The sequence below is a fragment of the Trichosurus vulpecula genome, chromosome 1 (genome assembly GCF_011100635.1).
Source record: "Trichosurus vulpecula isolate mTriVul1 chromosome 1, mTriVul1.pri, whole genome shotgun sequence".
Classification (NCBI taxonomy): Eukaryota; Metazoa; Chordata; class Mammalia; order Diprotodontia; family Phalangeridae; genus Trichosurus; species Trichosurus vulpecula.
The window spans coordinates 429,760,044-429,781,052 of record NC_050573.1 but is presented as its reverse complement, the minus strand read 5'-3'; the positions used below and the strand labels follow the sequence as shown (position 1 = coordinate 429,781,052).

The following is a 21,009-nucleotide window of genomic DNA, read 5'->3' as shown; positions in this document are numbered from 1 at the left end:
AAATTGAAGGATAGTGAGGCTAAGGGATTTGCCTAGGGACACATGACTAGCAATTGTCTGCAGGAAAATATTCCAGACCAAGGTCTTCCTGACTCCAATCCAGAACTCTATCCATTACATATGCTTCCTTTCAATAGACCTCATAATAAGAGGCAAAGCACTTAACGAGTGATAGAATATAATATTATTAGAAGAGTTAGAGCAGCAGAAGTTCAGCAATCTCACAGGATTTGCTGAGGAAGAAGCACCTCCTGACCTCTCTGCTCTCTCCTGTGCAGCGCCAGAATCACAAGAGAAGCAATCAAGGAGTTCCCTTGCTAAAGTCACATCCTGCCTCCATAAACTGCAGGAGTGGGAGAGCATCTCTGTTACTCATAGTGTGGGGGTGACCGTAGAAGTTGCAATGATCTTCCTCTTGGTGAGTACTAGAGAACATTAAATCAGGGTTGACCTTTCCACATCTCCCTCCATTGTTCCAACAACTCCATTCTTCTCAGTGTGGCCAGCTAAGTCTTTCCTAGTTGCGAAGGGCAAAGCTTCACACTTGGAGCTTTTATACAAAGAAGGGCTAGGGCAGCTAGGTGTGCAGTGAGTAGAGCACCGGCCCTGGAGTCAGGAGGACCTGAGTTCAGATCCGGTCTCAGACACTTGACATACTTACTAGCTGTGTGACCTAGGGCAAGTCACTTAACTCCAATTGTCCTGCCTACCCCCCTCAAAAAAAAAAACGAAAACAGGGCTAATGCCTGGGGTGGGGGCATAGCTAGTGGGGCAAAGTTGGAGTCTAGGAGATGAAAAAAATTAGGACCTTAATGTCTGTAAGCCTCTGCCTAAAAAAGGCATGGTCAATGAGAGTCTCCTACCACCACGGGGCCATTAATAGTTGGTTGGTTGGTTGTTGTCCTTTGATCTCAAAGAGGATTGAAATGACATCACTATGGTGGGTCAAAGTACAGTATGTTCAACTGTGGCTGATCAGACCAATAGGAGCACCATAGGTCTGGCAAACAGTCCCTATGAACATCTGGAGTAGAGATATTCTTAAACTTGCACATCTAACATTTCTCTTGACCTACTGCAATTTTGCTTCAATTACAGAACCCAGCACTTGCTTTGATGTGGGCATTGCATGCTGTGTGGTCCGTCGCCAGTGTCTCCCATGTCACATAATCGATTCCAAAGTTCTTCAGAGAGATCTTGAGAGTGTCTTAATAATAACAAAAGCTAGCATTTACAGTGCTTTAAGGTTTGCAAAGCACTATACATATGGTATCTTATTTGAGCCTTACAACCCTTTGAGGTAGGTGTTTTTATCCCCAGTTTACTGAAGAGGAAACTGAGGTGGAAAGAAGGTATATAGATTGCACAGGGCTAGATAGCTAGCTGGTAAAGGGTTGCACTCAAGCTTCCTGAGTTTAGTTTTGCTCTTTCACCAAGCTGACATTAATTTAATTTTCACTTTATTTTTCTTCTCCTCCAACTTCACTTTGCATCACATGTACCTGCCACCTCTGTCTCTTATACCTGGACAACAACTAGGACCATGGAAGTATCCTACAAAGTGGCAGTCATTCAGAAACATCATGCCAAAACTTCAGGGCCACATCCATTCTGATCCTTTTTATAAAAATCATATAAATTGGTGAAAGATTAGATGATTTGCGAGGGGGACATCTATAAAGATGCTATCATGGTGGGAGGAACACTGGAGTCAGAAAAAGCTCTGTTAAGGAAATTGGATTGAATAACAGTGTGCTGGCTGTTTGAATCAATTTTTTTTGAGGCTGATATGGACAATAAAACTTCTTGAGATGCACAGATCAAGGCCTCGGTTTCCTTGTTTCCTTGAGACCTTGACCCTATGGAATGTGGTAGAGGAAAGCTATAACTAGAACTTTGGTTTCAATGAACAATAAACAAAACTTTATTAACCACTTATTAGGCACTTAGGCAGCTGGGTGGCTCAGTGGATAGAGTGCATGGCCTGGAGTCAGGAAGACTTCTTGAGTTCAAATCTGGCCTCAGACGCTTAGCAGCTGTTTGACCCTGGGCGAGTTATTTTACCCTGTTCCTCAGTTTACTCATCCATAAAAAGGGAGGAGAAGGAAATGGCAAACCCCCCATTATCTTTGCCAAGAAAATCCCAGATGGCATCATAAAAGTTGGACACAACTGAAAAACAACTCCACAACAACAATAAAAGCCTGCTCTTCCTCCAGATGGCTCTCTGTCATTTAATTTTTTGGGGGGAGGGCAGCTAGGTGGTACAGTGGATAAAGTATTGGCCCTGAGGTCAGGAGGACCTAACTTCAATATAACCTCAGACACTTACTATCCTGTGTTATCCTGTTTAACCTGTTTTCCTCAGTTCCTCATCTATAAAACGAGCTGGAGAAGGAAATGGCAAACCACTCCAGTGTCTTTGCCAAGAAACCCCAAATGGGGTCATGGAGAGTTGATCACACCTGAGATGACTGAACAGCAATAACAGCTATTATGCACATACAAAGCACTGGGTTAAACAGTGGCGATGCAAATAGAAAAAGTAAGACAGTCCCTGTATTCAAGGTGCTCACATCCTAATGAGAGAAATAACACATATGCAAGGCTTCAGCTACAAGTAAGAAGGAAAGGTCTCATGGTCCTGAGGATTGAGTGGTAAAATAGATGTTAATGCCTCTTTAATAGCATTGCCACTGATAAAATCATTGGTTCCTGATGTCGAACCATTTGATAGTGTCAAAGACTTTGGTGGTGAGCACAAAGATTTCTTCCCTCCACGATTTCAGCAAGGCTGGGATTGAAATAGGTCTAACAGTTGTGGGGCAGAGGGGGAGGTACAATGCTAATTTTAAGACTCCGGTTCAGGATCTTTGGTTGTCTCCTTCAGAGTCTGAATTCAGATGGTAGTCAAGGTGGTGTTGCTAGTTTGGCTTGCCTAGCACATGAACCCATTTTTTTATTGAATAAATGTTTTATAGTTTCATTGTTTAAACTATGTTCTTTACCCCCACATAATAGTAATAGTATTTATTTTCTCCAATTACATGTAAAGATAGTTTTCAACATTCACTTTTAAAGATTTTGTGTTCCAAATTTTTTTCTCCCTCCCTTCCTTCTCCCTCCCCAAGGCGGCAAGCAATCTGATATAGGTTATACATGTACAATCGTATTAAACACATTTCCATATTAGTCAGCACACGAGCCTCCTTGAGGGCTTACAAAGAGCCAGCAGAGTCACAGTGCGTTATATGAGAGACTGGTTATGAGATGATTCAGAAAACTTACGAGGAACAGCTACAGGCCTACCTCCTTTCATTGTAACTTTGCTTTATTGTTTTTCACAGTTATTGCATTGTTTTTAAACAAATCAAAGGTTTGTGGCAACTCTACATTGAGCAAGTCTATCAGTGCCATTTTTTTCCAATAGCATGTGCTCACATTGTGTCTCTGTATTACATCTTGGTAATTCTTGCAATATTTCTAAATTTTGTTATTATTATATTTGTTATGGTGATCTGTGATCAGTGATCTTTGATGTTACTGTTGTAATTTGGGGGGGGGGCACCACTAAGTACGCCCGTATGAGAAGGTGAATGATAAATGTTGTGTATCATCTGACTGCTCCACTGATCATCTGTTCTCCATTTCTCTCCCTCTCCTTGGGTCTCCTTATTCCCTGAGGCACCGCAATAATGAAATTAGGTCAATTAATAACCCCACAAGGGCCTCTAAGTGTTCAAATGAAAGGAAAAGTCAATTGATGTGGCAAACTTCATTGTTGTCTTATTTTAAGAAATTGTATGGCCACTCCAACCTTCAGCAACACCCTCCTGATCAGTCAGGAAACCAAAAAATTCTTTTGACTTACTTCATTGTAATATTTCCTTTGTTGTGGGGTCTGGAACTGAAACCACAATATCTCAAAGGTACAGCTGTACTTGGAGTGTAACATCTATAAGAGCCACCAGATGGTGCTCCGAGCTCAAGCTGCTCCAGTTTACTTTCACTGAGCATGTGTGAACAGCAACTAGGCTCCATTCTTGAACAATCTGAATGGGATTTCATCACCACTAGTATGTTCTGAAATTGCAACTTCTTCTTTGTCAAGTCTTGTTGCTCCCACAGGAAGGATAGAATGATGCCCTCAATTGCCCTTATAACAAGAGTTCTTTGTGTCAGAGTCTTAAGGCGATACCTTGTCTCACTGTGAAACAGTGATAATTGTCCATCTCAAATCATGTAGGTATGGCATTAGCAGCTGTGGTCCAGTGAGTCACCTGGCTGCTCACTAAGGTCAGATGCCATTTCAGTAGTTTGTCCCAGGGCCTGCTCTCCTGTGACCCATCTGGAGTACTTGTCTCCAGCTCAACACATGGCCACACACCATCTGTAGTATCTCTCTTATTCCTCTTGTACAACATGATGACTCTTAAGTGTCTCCCTCTTTGTAAAGCTTTAGATACACCTCAGGCAATCCTTTTGTGGTAATCCCCTGATAATGCTAAGCCAACCCCATGCTTTCCCTCTCTCATTGTCTTCAATGTGCAGACAATTGGATTATACCATCTGTTAGCAAGAAGCTATCATAGAAATTGCTGCATCTGGGCAGGGAATAAACTAAAATAGGTAGTGCAGAAAGTAGTGAATTTAGCCCAAGGGTTACTAATGAAGGCTGGCATTCCCAGAGCACCTACAACTCCCTTCTCCATTAGGACATCTCATGATAGCAAATCACCAATGACTGGCACATAAGTTTGGAAGAAATTTTTGTGAAATGTTTCCTTAGGGGGAATCCAATCCTAACATTAAAAAACACGCAAAGAGGATTGATTATCATGAAGATATGTTGTCAGATTTAGGTAATGCTAGATGTATGGAGGTAATACTAATCATTCCTTTTAAATAATGAGAAAGCACTGTAAGACAACTAAATATAAAAAATATAGATGTATGTATATACGCATATCATATATGTATGTGTATGTATGTATGTATGTATATGTACCACAAAGGCACAGTGGAAAACACATCAGTGGTGGATCAGAAGACAGCAGTTCTAGTCTGAGCCCCACTAGCACTTGCTGTGACTCTCAGTAAGATATTTTATTTCTCTGGTCATTTGTAAAAGCTGTAAAATGAGGGGGTTAGACTAGGTGATCCTTAAGGTCCCTTCTAGTTTCAATATTCTCTGATTCTATAATTCTGTTTTCTCTTTGAAATATATCAAAAGAATATAGAAGAAGCAACAACAAAAGCTATTTAGATCAGATGAGGCTATTTGACAAAAATCAGTAATGCTTAGGGGATAATTTTAGCATTATTGGACTTCAGTGACATTTATTATCTGACTACTAGAAAACAAATATTGATGAAATGAGACTAAATCTTTAGCAGAATAATATTTGTTCCAGGAACTATACTTCATATTGGCTCATTAAAGTGTGGGTTAGAATGATGTCTTCTTGCAAGAAGATTTATATGCTAGCATTACTTTTAAAAATTAGGAAGAAAATTATGTTCTACATGGCAACTGAATAAACAATTCCCACCATCATGTTGATTAGCAATTAATTCTTTAGAATATATAGTAGAGAGCAAACACTATGACAAAAATCCAACTTTAGATAACAAATCACACAACAGAACCCCACTAATGTTTTGATGGATTTGTAGTCTAGTTGGTGTGGATACTACCAGTGGAGATTGCAACTCCTCCCTGCCTTCTCACCTGTGTGACTATTGTTCATGTATTCCCATAAATTTTTCCTTGGGTCAATAAGCTCGAGGCCTTTCTGTAGATCATATAACATTGCATAGATATGAAATACTCATGAAGACTATCATTTGTGATGTATCCTTTTCACCATATGGCCAACCCGCCTCCTTTTCTAGTCATACATTTCCTCTTTCAACATCTTTTCTAATACCTAGATCAGTGATTTCACACACACACACACACACACCCACACACACACACCACACACACACACCCAGCAAAATCTGTCTATATATATCTATCAAAACTATCTGATATCTGATTTGTAATCCTAGATAGTTGTCAGGAAAAGTTAGGTGGCTTGCCCAGAGTCAGTATATGTCAGAGAAGTGACTTGAACACTGGATTTCCTGACTCAGGCAATTCTCTATCCACTACAACTAGATGCCTTTTACGACATGACATTTTTACAGTGATTTTCCTGTCTGGTCCTTTGTTAATAACCTGTTGCAGACTATTTATGTACACAATGTCCTTCTCCTTTGTGTTTTTGTGACCTGAAACTTTAATTCTTCAGAGACTGTGTAGTTATGAGTCATGGCCATATAGTAACAGCAGGAGAATATTGATGTTAAAAATATGGATGTATGTTTCAAGGAGAACTTTGGGGTCATTAGAAGTATTACATAATTTCCCAAAGGCAATCTAACCTCCTTTGCTCCTCCTGATCAATTGTGGGGCCAGCTCACTGTCCACCCATAGTGTCTGTTGAATATATATGTTATGATGGCCCAACTCTGTGGATTATTCTGTACAAGAAGCATTTTCATGCACTTTTCCAATGTGAATAGTTAAATTAAAATTGTTTTGAGTGATTATGGTTCTCATTTAGTATCTTTTATAATGTTCCAAGGCTTTACACAATCAGCACTAAGAGGATATTGCAATCTATAGGAAAGTAAGATGAATAGTGAAGCTTGTGATGGATAAAGCAAAGCATAAAATCATAGCAGGTACCAGTCACTGCGCAAATATATTGATAATCATTTCCAGTGTCCTAGGTGTGGGAGACACAAAATACAAATACAAATATGTGATAGTTGCTGCCTGCTTCAGGAAACATACATTCTACTTGAGGAATACAATATTTATAGAGAAATACCTGATCTATTAAAAATGGATACAACAAATATGAAGGGCACTAACAGTTGGGGGAATTAGAAAAGCTCTCTTGAAGGAGGTGACATAAGTAATACCTTTAAAGGAGCTTGGGGTTCCAAAAGGCAGAAGTAAGGAGCAAGAGAATTCTGGAGGGGGGGGGAGCAACCTGTGCAAAGGTATGGGAATAGAAGATGTACTGTTACATAAAGGGAACTCAGATAGGTCAGTTTGGCTATAATGTAGACTGTCTGAAAAGAAATTAAATGAAATTGGCCTGGAAAAATAGACCAAAACCATTCTTTGAAGGGCTTTAAATTTTAAGTAAATAATTTTTAGTAATAGCTAGCATTAAAGCAGTGCTTTAATGTTAGCAAAGCACTTTACAAATATCATCTAATTTGATACAATAACCCTGTGAAGTAGGTGCTATTATTATTAATCATTCCCATTTCACAGATGAGGAAACTGAAACTAAGTGAGGTTAAGAGACTTGCTCAAGGTCATAAAAGCAGTGTTTAAGGCTGGATTTAAACAGGTTTTTCTGATTTCAAGTTCAGTGCTCTAACCACTCTACTACCTAACTTAACTTACTACATGTTAGGCACTGTGCTAAGTACTAGGGATACAAAAAAGGACCACAAGACCAGCCCTATTACTGAGGAACTTACATTCTAATGGGAGGCAACAAAAGATAAAAAGAAAAGGATAAAGAACTACCTAGCAATGGTGGGGCTTACCAAGAACTAGAGTAGAAGCCTATTTTTATGAGGAGTTGAGATGGTTAGAGAGTGGGGCCATGGGCAGCCAAGGGGACTTCAGGAAATGGCGGTGCTATTGAGGGCTGGTTCTCAGCAAGATAAGACTCACCTATCAAAGCTAGAGGAAGCCAGAGGTGGTTCAAATTTGGTGAGCAGACATTGCCTTGTTTTTAATTTTGTTGTTGCTGTTGCCTTATTTGATATTAATAATCACAGGCTTGACTGAAATGTTATTTCTCTTGCTATTTGTTTCAAGCAACCTTGTTACATTTTGACGTATGTGAAGATGTCCTTCGTTGGAGAAAACGCTTTAAGAAAATGTCTTCCTCTGGAGAACTGGGTTTGTTTTTATGGTCAACAATAAGTGGGATCACATATTTTTGCCAGGTTTTTGTCCATAGTCTGACTGAAGATGCAGTGTGCTGGAGAATATAATTTGAGAGAGGCTGTCTGTTCTTTTCTCCAACCTTCATTAAAGGTGCTCCCAATTCATGGGCAGATTACTTTCATAAAGATTTATACATTTGGGAAAATAGGCATATGAGTTGGTAGCTATTGATACTGCTGTGGTCACTTTTTTTGGAGTATGAAGATGCTTCATTTTCTTTCCCTTGAATTTGTTATTCTACCCCCTCTTAGTTATCCATAAAATAACCCACTCACCATAAAGCAATTATAAGCCCATTCATTATTAATTAGTTATTGGACCTCACTGTGGAGAGCTCCCATTTCAAGATACTGAATGAGCAGGTGGATTTAATTGTTCCTGGCTCCCCGACAGGTATTCAGCATTTCTACTGAAGTCTTCCACATGCCTTGTTGTGGTTGTGCCTCAAAACAACTACAAAATAACTTAATTATTCAGTTTGAGAAATATAATCTATAACATATCCAGAGAATAATGTTTTGTGAACAAAAAGAAATGAAACAACAAAGGAAATGCAGCAAAGGAAAACTTCATGTTGAGTCCTTTTGGATTGTCTTGGGTCATTGCATGGCTGAGAATAGCTGTCATTAACAATTCTTCATCATACAGTATTGCTGTTATGTGTACAACATTATCCTGATTCTGCTTTACTCTGCATCAGTTATGTAAGTCTTTTCGGGTTTTTCTGAAATCATTCTGCCTGTCATTTCTTATAGCATGATAACATTCCATCACAGTCATATATCCATATACCACAGCTTGTTCAGCCATTCTCCAATTGATGGGCATCCCCTTGATCTCCAATTCTTAGCCACCACAAAAAGCTGCTATAAACATTTTTTTTTGTACAAACAGATCCTCTTCCTTTTATTCTTTAATCTCTTTGGGATATAAACCTAACAATGATATTGCTGGATGAAAGGGTATGCACAATTTGGTGGCCCTTTGGGCATAGTTCCAAATTACTCTCCAGAATGGTTGGATCAGTTTACAACTCCATCAACAATGCTTGTGTCCCAGTTTTCACACATCCCCTCCAACATTTATCGTTTTCTTTTTTTGTCATATTAGCCAATTTGATATGTGAAGCATACTATTTTTTCACTTTCTTTCATTCTTTTTTTGTTTGAGTCTTCTTGTACCAAATGACTAATATGGAAATGTTTTACATGATTGCACATGTGTAACTTATATTGCATTGCTTATCTCAGGGAGGGGGGAAAAGAGGGAGGGAGAGTTAGAATACAGAACTCAAAATTTAAAAAAGCTCAAATATTTAAAAATTGTTTTAACATGTAATTGGGGAAAAATTAAAAAAAACCTATGAGGTAGGTGTAAGTATTATTTTCCAGTCTACAGATGGGGAGACTGAGTTCCAGGGAGAATAAATAATTTGCTCATAACAAAGACCAAAGAAAAGGATGAGTAGGTGTTCTAGGAAGAAGAGATCAATTAGTATATTAAGTACATATCAAAGAGAGGGGGGACTGGTCCTTCCTGGAACTATAAGGTTATTAGATTAATTCTAATTACTATGGTTCTCCCCTCTACTGCTTACCAGTTCACCCTGATTCAAGGGCAAAATTTGGTGAAGTTCAGATTATTTATCAAGATCTGTCAGCTAGTTTTTCATCTTCATTAGTGAATTGCACATGACATTTGGAGAGGGAGAGGGCTGCACACAGAACTGGTAGCTACAGAGGTAGCCCTGTTGTTGTTCAGTCATTTGGGTTTTTCTTGGCAAAGATACTAGAGTGGTTTGACCTTTCCCTCTCCAATTCATTTTTGTAGATGAGGAAACTGAGGCAAACAGGGTTAAGTGACTTCCCCAAGTGTCTGTGGCCACTTTTGAACTGATTTGAATATGAGTCTTTCTGACTTTAGGCCCAGCACTCTAACCACTGCATCACTTAGCAGGCCACGCAGGCAGCCTGCATACCGTTAATATCTTAGAAACCAGACAATTGCAAAGTAAAAATGCAGCAAGGACGCAGTATAGTGGCCTTAGGAAATAAATACAAAACACTCAAATGGTCAAATTTGTTCTAGGTATATAATTAAGAGCTGAAATAGCAAGAAAGTTCTGCTAATGTATACCACAGAAAAAAACTTTGATACTGCTCCTGAAAAGGAAATAATCTACTCATGAATATTACATATGCTCTGGAAATTGTGTATTGTTGGTGGAGTACTTGTATAATTCTTCTCACACTGGGATTCTCTGTTAATAAGATGGAACTTGCAATGTAGAAAAACAATTTAAATTCTTCAATAAAGAAAGATAGCTTAGATGGCATTTTGGATTAAAGCATTACTTTAGAAGAGATCCAAGGCAAACTGGTTTATCTAATAGTCTAACTTGAAAATGAGTTGCATAATAAAGCATTTTTAAACATAAAAACAAAACAAAAACTTAATGATATACCGGTGCAACACTGTTCTTTTTTGTTCATACGACTATGTCCTTATTAGTGTGAATCATCAATCCCCTGCAGTGTTCACATTATTTGAATTTGTACTGCATGTTTCTTTTGGGCTCAAGATCCCATCAGAGTGATTACTATAGTTTAGGAATTATCCAGGAGGGCCACCATAATCCTATACTTGATATGTATTCATGCTATGGGATTACCTTATTATGAAATTATTTGTAACAAAAGCGTTCGAAGAGGCAGCATGATATAATGTGAAGAGCACTAGATAAAGAACCAGATTGGGCTCTAGGAATTCAGCACTTACTTGCTATGTAATCTTTGGCAAATCCTTAAGTTTTCTGACTCAGTTTTCTCTTATGAAAAATGAGGCTAATAATACTTAAATATCTCAGTTACTCTGGAGGAAAGGATTTTGTAGATCATAATGTGCTTTATCAATGTGAGTTATCATCACAAGAAAGCTTGATATAGTGGATAGACTATGTATATGGAATGTAGAATGAGTATACAGTATGTGGAATGAGGAAGACCTACATTTAAGTCCTGCCTTTAATGCTTAATCTCTGTGTGATCCTGTGCAAGTCATTTATCCTTTACGAGTCTCAGACAATTTTCTAAGACTTTTCTACTGAGCTATATATTTGTTGTAATTTTTATTGACAGAGGGGCTTCTTACTCCATTGAAATCATAGGTGCTTGATACTCTCAGATATTATAGTATACATTTATAGTATATTAGTATATATTACATATGACATATAACATGTGACTTATATTTATAGTTTGATATATCACATATAATATATATTATGTTAGTGTAAATGCATACATACATATACACAATACATATTTATATATATATGAATGAATATATGTATGTACATATGTATATATATATCTATCTATCACATTCCAGAAGCCCATGTCAGGAATTTTACACATTAAAAACATTACCATTTCCTTTCCATTGCTCCCACTTACTCACTCAATAAAAGAATAGAAAACTTCACTCTTAACAAGACAACTATAAAATATAACTAGTATATTCCATTAGAGGGCAGAGAGAAAGAAAGACAGTTTGATAAGAAGCTAGGTGGGATTTTTTCCCCACAAACTGATGCATCCTTTAAATACATAGAATATCCATTTCACTGGTGCTAAAACACCAAAGGCGAGACTTTGCTGAGATGTCAGAGATGGCTTAACAGAGTAATAATTAACAATTAACCATCAGCCAAAGTGCTGAAGCAGTCCCTCTTCCCATCAATGTACAGAGTTCTCTCTCTCTCTCTCTCTCTCTCTCTCTCTCTCTCTCTCTCTCTCAATCTCTCTCTCCTCTCTCTCTCTCTCTCTCTCTCTCTCTCTCTCTCTCTCGTTTACAGAAAGTTATCAGAGGATCTCCTTGGGGAAAGAGGAATCAAAGATGAAGTCTAGTAATCTTGAATCATCCTGAATGGTGGTCTTTAACTTTGACTCCTTAGTTAGTAATACTCTTCTTGGGGTATATGAGTTTCATTGTCAAAGCTGAAGCCAGCTTTGTTGATTGCCACCTACATCCATACCCTGCTCTCTTCCTGCACTGACTCTAAAACAGATTTTAGGCAAGAGGATGGGGAGGACAACCACATACTTCTTTCATTTTTCCCTTTTGGATTCCAGCTCCTCAGCTCATAGCATTCCAGCATCTGTCTCTAAATTTAGGGCCTCTAATAGACCTTTGACCCTAGTTTCTATAGCATTAGCATTTCCTCATTACCATTCCCTCTCTGGGCTTTTTTTTGCATTAACAAGTTATTTTTTAAAAATGTGTAAAATGACGATAATGTTACTGGCATTATCTATGTCAGGTGGTCATCAAGACCATACGACATAATGTTTATCAAAGTATGTATAACCATGAAGCATTATACAAATATGAGCCATTGTGATGATGGTGATGATGTCTTAAATGAAGCTCCTTTGAGAACATAAGACATCTTTCTTGTATGAAATAGTGCTCAATAGTAACTAGTGTGATAGTGAAATTTCCTTGTTATTTATGAGCAAATGGGCATCACACAGTGGTTGGATGTGGCAGAAGCAAATTGGGGGTAGCAGGACACAGATTAAGATTCATTCTTTATTCTAATCAAGGTTATGGTGATGGACTTTAAGAAGTCACCTAGAATCCCCCTGTTTTCAGAAAAAACAAAAAGCAGAAAAAACAAAACAAAACAAAAAAAACTAAGCCTTTCCTTCTTGCTAAGAGTGAAAATTCATTCTGTTTTTTCAGGACTTCCCATTCACTCTTTTCAGTACATGGTATTGCTTCTTATATAAACTCAGACTGTTTTGTCTTGCCACAGAAGCTTTTTCTTTAAGAAGACAGAAACCTGGTCACCATTTTATGCTAATTCATAAAGCTGGAGACCATTATTTAGTTACCTCTCTCCCCGATAAATAATCTCAATTCTTTTAACTTTCTACATAGCTTCTATTTTAATGCCTTGAATTAGAATTGTTATTTTCTAAATTGTCTCCTGGTTTTTCCTGTCCTTGAATGTAAAGTTTAATGAAATTATCCTGGGTATTAGAGGAAGATTCAGCTATTTTCACACACAAGGGCTCTGTTTCTCATCCTCCAGCCACTCCATGCTTTTTTCATCTTGTTTCTGCCCCTCCTTGGCCAGTTTCCACAAGTAAATAGAATATAGTCCTGGTTGTGGTACCTTATACTGGGCTGATCTCATTCATAGGTTGCTTTTTATATCATATTATTTCTAGGGTTCTGGGAAAGTCTTCCATTTCCCCTACTCCTATGTTCTTCTCTAAACCTCATACCAGATGTTTCAGAATCTTTTCAATAACTGAATTCATAATATATCACATGAACAGAAATAATATGAAAAGTTTTGGGAGAATCAACAATGGAATTGAATTTATTCGTATTGAAATTTAAATGGCTGGTATTTGATCTTAAGAACAGTTTTTGATAGAAGATAGGGGAAGGATGTTTTTTTCAGTCCCCAGTTCCTATCAAGTGCTTTGCGGATAGTGGGTGCCTAATGAATACCTATTAAATAAATGACAAGGAAGGCACTGGGCATTTGAAAAGAGGATCAATAGGGTGTGGAAGGGTATAGAAGTGAAGAGGGATGTATGGGGTGTTCAGGAAGGACAAGCACCTTTGGTGTGAAGATTTGCTGAGCCTTTTCTGGAGGATGCTTATCTACCTTTGGTGTCCACCTACCACCTAATTCTCATCTGTGGCTCCAAGAAGTTGTAGCATGTACAGCGACCATATCCTGGTAAAACTTTCTTGGTGGTTAAGCCAAGTTGAGTGTAACCAACAGGCCTCAAACCCTTCAGTGAGTTAGGGGGATGTCTACCCCAAACTTGTGAAGACTTCCCCATGAGATTTGAATGGGTGGGTGAAAATAATTTGTTCCAATAGCTATAAAGGTGGCTGACACAGGCACTATGGAATGCTTAGAGCTTAGTCAGACATTGAGAACAACCACAGTCATTCACTACATCTTGGCCATCACCAGTTATTTTGGATTTTGTCTTGCCCCTGGACTTCAATGACTTTGGAAGAGAGAGTGAGACTGACAACTTTGTGCAATTCTGCCTTGCTTAAATTCAATTCACGCTGGGGTCAAGACATCACCCAGTGATACCAGTGTTCCTCTTTGAAAATGAAGGACGATTACGATCCTCAGTTTTCCCATCTGTAACACTAGTATCCTGGGATCACAGATCTAGAGCTGAAAGAGACCTGATGGGTCATCAAGTCCAACCCTCTCATTTTACAGATAAGGAAAGGAAGCCCAGAGACATTAAGTGACACCTAGATTCATACAGGAAGTAAGCGTGGTAGATCTGGGAATTGAACTAAGGTCTGGTGATGACAAGTTCAGTGCTTTTTGAGGGGGCACAATGCATTAATAATACTTGTATTATTTACCTTCTGGGGTTGCTATGAAGTTCAAATGAGATGACGTATGTAAATATTCTGCTTTGTACTCGTTAAATGTTTTATTCATGTCAGCTATCATCAGTGTCACAATCAACACCACCATCCACAGCAATTCCTCTATTGTCCATATGGGGAGGCTTGCTTGGTAGTTTGTCTTTACTTCCCTCTGTTTATGCCCTTCAATATCATGGGTAATGAGTGTTTGTCCAGTGTTTTCTATACAGGGCAACCACAGTCCCATTTTTTATTGTCACCACTATAATTATCCTGAGAGATTCACTTAAGCATGCTGGGCTTCTGAGAGGGGAATAAAAGAAAGAGAAACAAAAGGGGCTTGGAACAGGGATGTCCTGAATAGTTTCTTAACTTCACAAAGAAGATATCCACGCTGTAGGAGATTCTTTTATACATATTCATGAGGCCTACTTTTGGAAGTAGTGTGTAAAGTGGAAAACATTGAATTTGGTGTTAGATGATATGGTTTGAATCTCAGCTTTAATATTTACTACCAGCATGGGCTTTGGCAAATTATTTTTTCACTTTTCTGGGTCTGTTTCTTCATCTATAAAAGGGGTGATATTTAGTGGTCTGTGAGGTTCCTTCTAGCTTTACATTTATAATCCTATGATTTGGGAGGCAACATGACTTAGGACAATCATGTCTCTGATATAAAATCCAGTGCTCTTGTCCATGTTGTCTGAGGAACTCTCACATGCCTGATTGGCAGGCAATCTTCCTTTCTGCTGAGAGCCCCTGCAAAGACTTGGCATGCCTCCTTGCATAAGGTAGTATTTTATTACTTGAATTTTTTGGGTTATTTATGTACACAGCATATGATGAGACGCTATATATTGAGCTCTATTTTCCTCTCTCTTTTTTACTTTTGTTGTTGTTCAGTTGTTCCAGTTGTGTTTGAAAATTTGTGATCCATCTGGGATTTTCTTGGAAAAGATACAGGAATGATTTGCCATTTGTGTCTCCAGATCATTTTACAGATGAGGAAACTGAGTAAGTGACTTGCCTAGGGTCATGCAGTTAATAATGTCTGAGCCCACATTTAAATTCAGGTTTTCCTGAATCCAGGCCCAGTGCTTTATCCTCTGCACCACCTAGCTACCCTCTTTTACTTTTACTCATTTACAATTCTAAGAATTGCTTTTTCATATAGGAAGTGACCTTGTCTTGAATCTCTTTAGGTGGCTCCTGTTCCTCATTTTTTAAATACAAATGAAATAAATGGCCAGTAAACAAGCCCTGGAGGCCACTCTTAATGGCCAATATATCTTCTTCTTTATTAAACCAGCAAAAAGTACATGACTTTCATTGGTCAGTAATTGCCCTCTCTTGAGGCCTATCGCCTTGGCTAATTTATATGACTGTTAAATAAATAAGGGGAAAAATAGCCAGGTTTGGTTAGTACGTGCTGTAGGCTGTGCAGGGGTTCTCACTGACTTTTCTCTCAGTAACTAATGGAAATATATTATTAAACAACAGTTGGAGGAAAGATTTTCTCTTTTTTTTTTCTAGAGGTTGATTGAAGTATTTAATGGAGATGCTAAAAGCTTCATTTTCTTTCATAACTCACCTATAATTGGGTAGTTTAATTTTACTTTTCTTTTCACTTACAGGATTCAGACTTTTCTTTCCCCAACCTCCCACCCACAGCCCCAAGGAACTACAGTATTCCATAGTGGAGAGTAGATTTAGAGTCAGAGAAACTTGACTTCCAGACCTGGTTCTGACTTTTACTAGCATGACCTTGTTCAAGTCACTTCTCTTCTCTTGGCCTCATTTTTTGAGGGGGTTGGACTAGATGACCTCTAAGGTTCCTTTGCCTCCAAATAGTATCATTTCTCCCTTGGGTTTGCATGCAGTTCTTTTCTCCTGGCCCTTCTCCACTCCTTATAACACTTGGCTCAAAAGCGACTAATTTAAGAAGTACAAGTTAGAAAAAGCACTGGGATGACATTGTAGAGTCTCCATGTTGGAAGGGACCTCAGAGGTCTATAGATTAACCCCTACCTATACAGGAATGCCCTGTATAATATCCCTGACAATTGCCTATCTGGTCTTTGCTTAAAGATTTCTAGCAAAAACGATTTAGAATTAAGAGATTAAAAACTACTAAATTTTTCTTACCCTTTGTCCCAGAGATTCTACTACTGGTACTCTACTGAAAATTGGGAAAATCAAATTGATCCTATTTTGTCATTGATCCCATTCTGTATCAGGCTGACATTTTTGTAACTGCTAAAGTCATGTTTCATTTGTCTCAGAGTTAATTTTGGAAATCCAGCTTTCCTCTAAATCACTTACTGTCTCTGAGTTAAGTTTAAAAGTTCAGTCCTTCTGCTATTAACTGTTCTGTTCTTGCCTCAGGAAATTTTATCTTTGAGGGATGCAGGTGGACATCAGGGTGTCTGGTCTGATCTGTTATCCAAGGTAGTCTACTATTGCTAACCTGTTCTTGCAGGTGAACTCAAACAATGAACATTTCTTACAGAAGGAGGGGTTGTTGCTAGCTCTTTGTTCCCAATTTCCAACTTTTGTTCCTCCTGCCTGTGATGCTACAGACATTGTAACCAATCATACTATTTTCCATCTATGATGCTGCTTTCTGTTCTGGATGCTCCTCCTTTTGTTCATAAAGGAGCTGTTCCTCTCAATCCAAGTCTTAGCTTTGTTGGGGAAGCTGAAATCCTATTTATTAGTGAATTCTCACTTTACTAATAAACTGACCATGCCACAAACTTTGTGTCTCAGTCTATCTTATTTTTTTAACTGTTACACTACCTACAAGGAGGTTATTGAGAACAAGACAAAGTCCTTCATGCAAAAAATTCATAATTGTTTGTGATAAGTGTTCAATAAATGGGAATAGCTAAACAAACTACGTATGGAACAAAAATATAATGGATTTGGCCAACAGATTCCACTGCTACTTAACCCCCCAAGAAAGTCTTTGAAAAAATATGGCAGCAGGAGCTGTCTAGCTTCAGTGACAAAAGAAGCTGGAGGTTAGGGCCAACTTGCATGGCTGGGCATGAAAGTAAGAATTAGACCAAAGAATACTTGAGTAAGACCAATTGATATAACCCTTGGTATAGCTTGACCCGATGTACTTGCCCACTATTGAGCTTTAGAGCTTGACTCTTATTTATTACCTTTGGACACTGCTTTGATTCCTGGTTTGCATCTAACTTCTGTCCCTAGCCCAGTATCTTTTCCAATTTGTACCTGACTAAGAATTTATTCTATAACATCCTCAAGAAAATGTCATCCAGTCTTGTCCTGAAGGCCTTTGCTTCCCAAGACATTAAGCTGAAATCTTCCTTTCTGCAATTTCTATCCATTGTTTTTAGTTCCTCTGGGATAAAATCGAACAAGCCTAATCCTTACTTCATATGACACATACTTGAAGATAGTAATCATAGCCTCTCTAAACCTCCTCTTTTTTTAGGCTAAACATCTTCTATTCCCTGAGATGATCTTTGTAGGCCATGGTCTAGGCCTCTTATCATCCTCATTTCCTTTATTAGATTCTCTCTTTTTAATGTCCTTCCTAAAATGTAAATAAGAATGGAATACCATAGATATGTTCTGAACACAATCTGTCATAGTGGACTATTACCTTCTATGCTAAGGATATGGACCTCTCAATACAGTTTAATACTGTGTTAACTAATTTGGCTACTATGTCAGATTGTCAACTCTTACTGAGCTTGCAATCCACAAAATCTTCCAGATCTTTCTCACATAACCTATGACACCTACATTTATACTTGTGAAGCTGAGTTTTTAAACTAAAGGTTAGGATGTTATCATTTCCTCTCTTAAATGTTACCTTATTAGACTTAGCCCATTATTGGAGAATATGAAGCTCTTTTTGGATTCTGATTCTCATCCATGTTAGCAATTCCTCACAGCTTACTAGTTTCTGTAAATTTGGTAAGCATGCCATCTATGCAATTATACAGAGGGATTTGGTTCCCTCCACCATTATAGTTAAATAGTCCCAGCAAGCTCAGGACCTAATCCCAGAAAAGGGCTGACAGTAGGGTTTGTGTCAACAACCAGGCTGGCAGCTTCTGTGGGGGTATAAGATTCACCCACAGCCAACACCCAGAAAGCTGCCAACAGCACAGTTTCTTTCGATCTGCTTAATTAAGGAAAGCAAGGTGAAGGGGTTGACAAGCTTACTTTTAATTCAATATCATTCAGTTAGTTCAGGGGAAAAAAAACCAGCACCCTGAACTTCAAAACAAAATGCAAATTACAGACATCAATAGACTTTGTCTGATTCAAGTCCCAACAGATAGTTACCACAGTTCAACAAAGTTTCAACATCCGGGTTTACAAGCTGGAGGGCTCCTTAGCTACAGCTGCCCGAGTCTCCTCATCAACACCATCTCCAGAGCCCCGCACCATAGCTCTGTCCTCCCTTCTTATAGGGCTTTAGACATCATCAGACATCATCTGAATCACCAGAGCTCAGGCTCTGGTGATTGGTTCTTGAGTTGGCCCCTCCCCTTAGGACCCTGGGATGTTCACATCCACATGGATTACATTAACACCTAATGGGGTTTGGGCCTGGGGCTTAGCACCTAGTAAAGCTCACTGAGATAAATTGAGTCACTCAAAGAAAAGACAATTCTGGTTACAGTATTTAACTGTAAAAATTCAGCCATTCCAGATGATTTTACGAAGGGGAAGGAAAGGCATGAACATTTATTAAGTGCCTACCGTGTGCCAGGCACTATACTAACTGTTGGGGATAAAATATGAAAAAAAGATAGTCCTTGCTCTCAAGGAGCTTATAATCTAACAAGGGAAGATAAACTACAAAAGAAAGCTGAACTTAAATGCCAGAAAATCAGTCCAGAAGGAAAACTAAAATCCAGCTTTAGCTGTTCCTACATGCAGGACACAACCAACTTTCATTTTTCCAATGAAAATGCAGCTGTAAAGGAGTGAGATGCTGTGGAAAACCTTTAGCAATTGCTACCCGAATTCAAGAGGAAAGCCAATAAAGAACTGGAAGAAAAACAGAATGCTGCAAGAAGATCCTGTTTTGTTTCAGCTTTGTAAAGACCTGGTTGTGAGGCAGGTATTCGGTGCTGAGGTATTCTGGGCCAATAGTTTAAGCATGAATACTGTGGATGTCCCTGTAGCATCCAATCACAAGCAGGACGTGGGCATTTCTGCAGCATTTCTGGCTGATGTCTGTTCCCAAGCAGATGGCTGCAATCACCTTAGATATAACTTAACTTCTGATATCATTGAGTCCATATTAAGGACCTACCCAGTAGTAGAAATGAAATATGCAAAAAAAAAACCCTTCCAAAAAAGATGACAGAAAAAGAGTTCTGGACATGATTTTTTCCATCCCATTATTTTCATAGGGACTGGTTTAACACAGGGTCAAAGATCTCTTTGCAGAATGTGCCAAAATGGATGAAAAGAGTTTAAAAATAATGGTATCACTAGGAGTGGAAATAAACCATTACTAGATTTGACAGCACTGCACGATAAATCATTAGATGAGGGCTATGGGGTTTCCCTGTGTCATCTACTCCCAAGTCTTCAAAATCCATAAAGGAGAATAGCAATGTCATGATCATCAAGAGATTTAACCATCATAGTGCTATGGTCCTGGCAGTGGGTCTTAGGAAACATGAAGCACAAAATGATCACACCAGTGAAAACAGCAGCACGGAAGGAAATTCTTGGAATTCAGACTTCTTTCAGCCATCAGTGAAAAGGGTGAAGTTATAGGAGTCCATGAATATGAAGAGTTGGGATGGGGGGAGGAGAATAATAGTATAAAAATAATGCACTAAAGCAGAAAAATCAGATAGGTCTTATCATGGCCCAACTCCAATTCAGTCCCTCCAGTATGCAAAAAGTCAGGATATTATCAATTCTTTTCATAGTATAAAGTTAGAGATGGAAACTTACATACCCAAACTAAGTCAGTTTCTTTCAAGAGGTGCTGCATGTAGTATGAACACAGCCCTATCCCCTGGAGGAGCCCTTATGCAGGGAGGACTACAGCAACCCATAAACTGGATAGTGTCAAAACGACTTTCAGTCAAAACTCGAACATTGGTATGTGGTCATGGGGGAGCTGCTGAGGTGTTTCTTATCCTGCTTTCTAGTTAACACACCATTCCTAGAAGAAAAGGTAGTGAGGATGAAGAGTAATTTGGAATGATTCCAAGCTACTAAGCTTTGCCCATTCCAAGAAAAAATTCAGAGACAGAATTTAACATAAATTTTATCACATAGAAGAAATGCTGCAGATGGCCTATAATAAAATCCGCACATGGCAGTCCTGGCCCATGCAGTAGAAGACACGAAGGAGCTCTAGGCATTGGAGGCTTTGGTCGCTAGGATACTCTCTGAAGCAGTTGTGGGAACATACTCTGAGCAGCTTGGGCATCATCCAGACAATGCTGCAGGGACATCTGCAGCCACTGGACTTTGGAGCTGATGCTATTGAATTTACATGTTCTGGAGTGAAAGGAGCTGTGATTAAATTTGAAAACTGG

The 21,009-nt window shown here is 38.7% G+C and overlaps 1 pseudogene; it reads left to right on the top strand.

Annotated features, from left to right (window-relative positions):
- Nucleotides 1-20,808, top strand: part of LOC118839478 — a 31,614-nt pseudogene extending 10,806 nt beyond the window's left edge.
- The last annotated feature ends 201 nt before the right edge of the window (nt 20,809-21,009 follow it).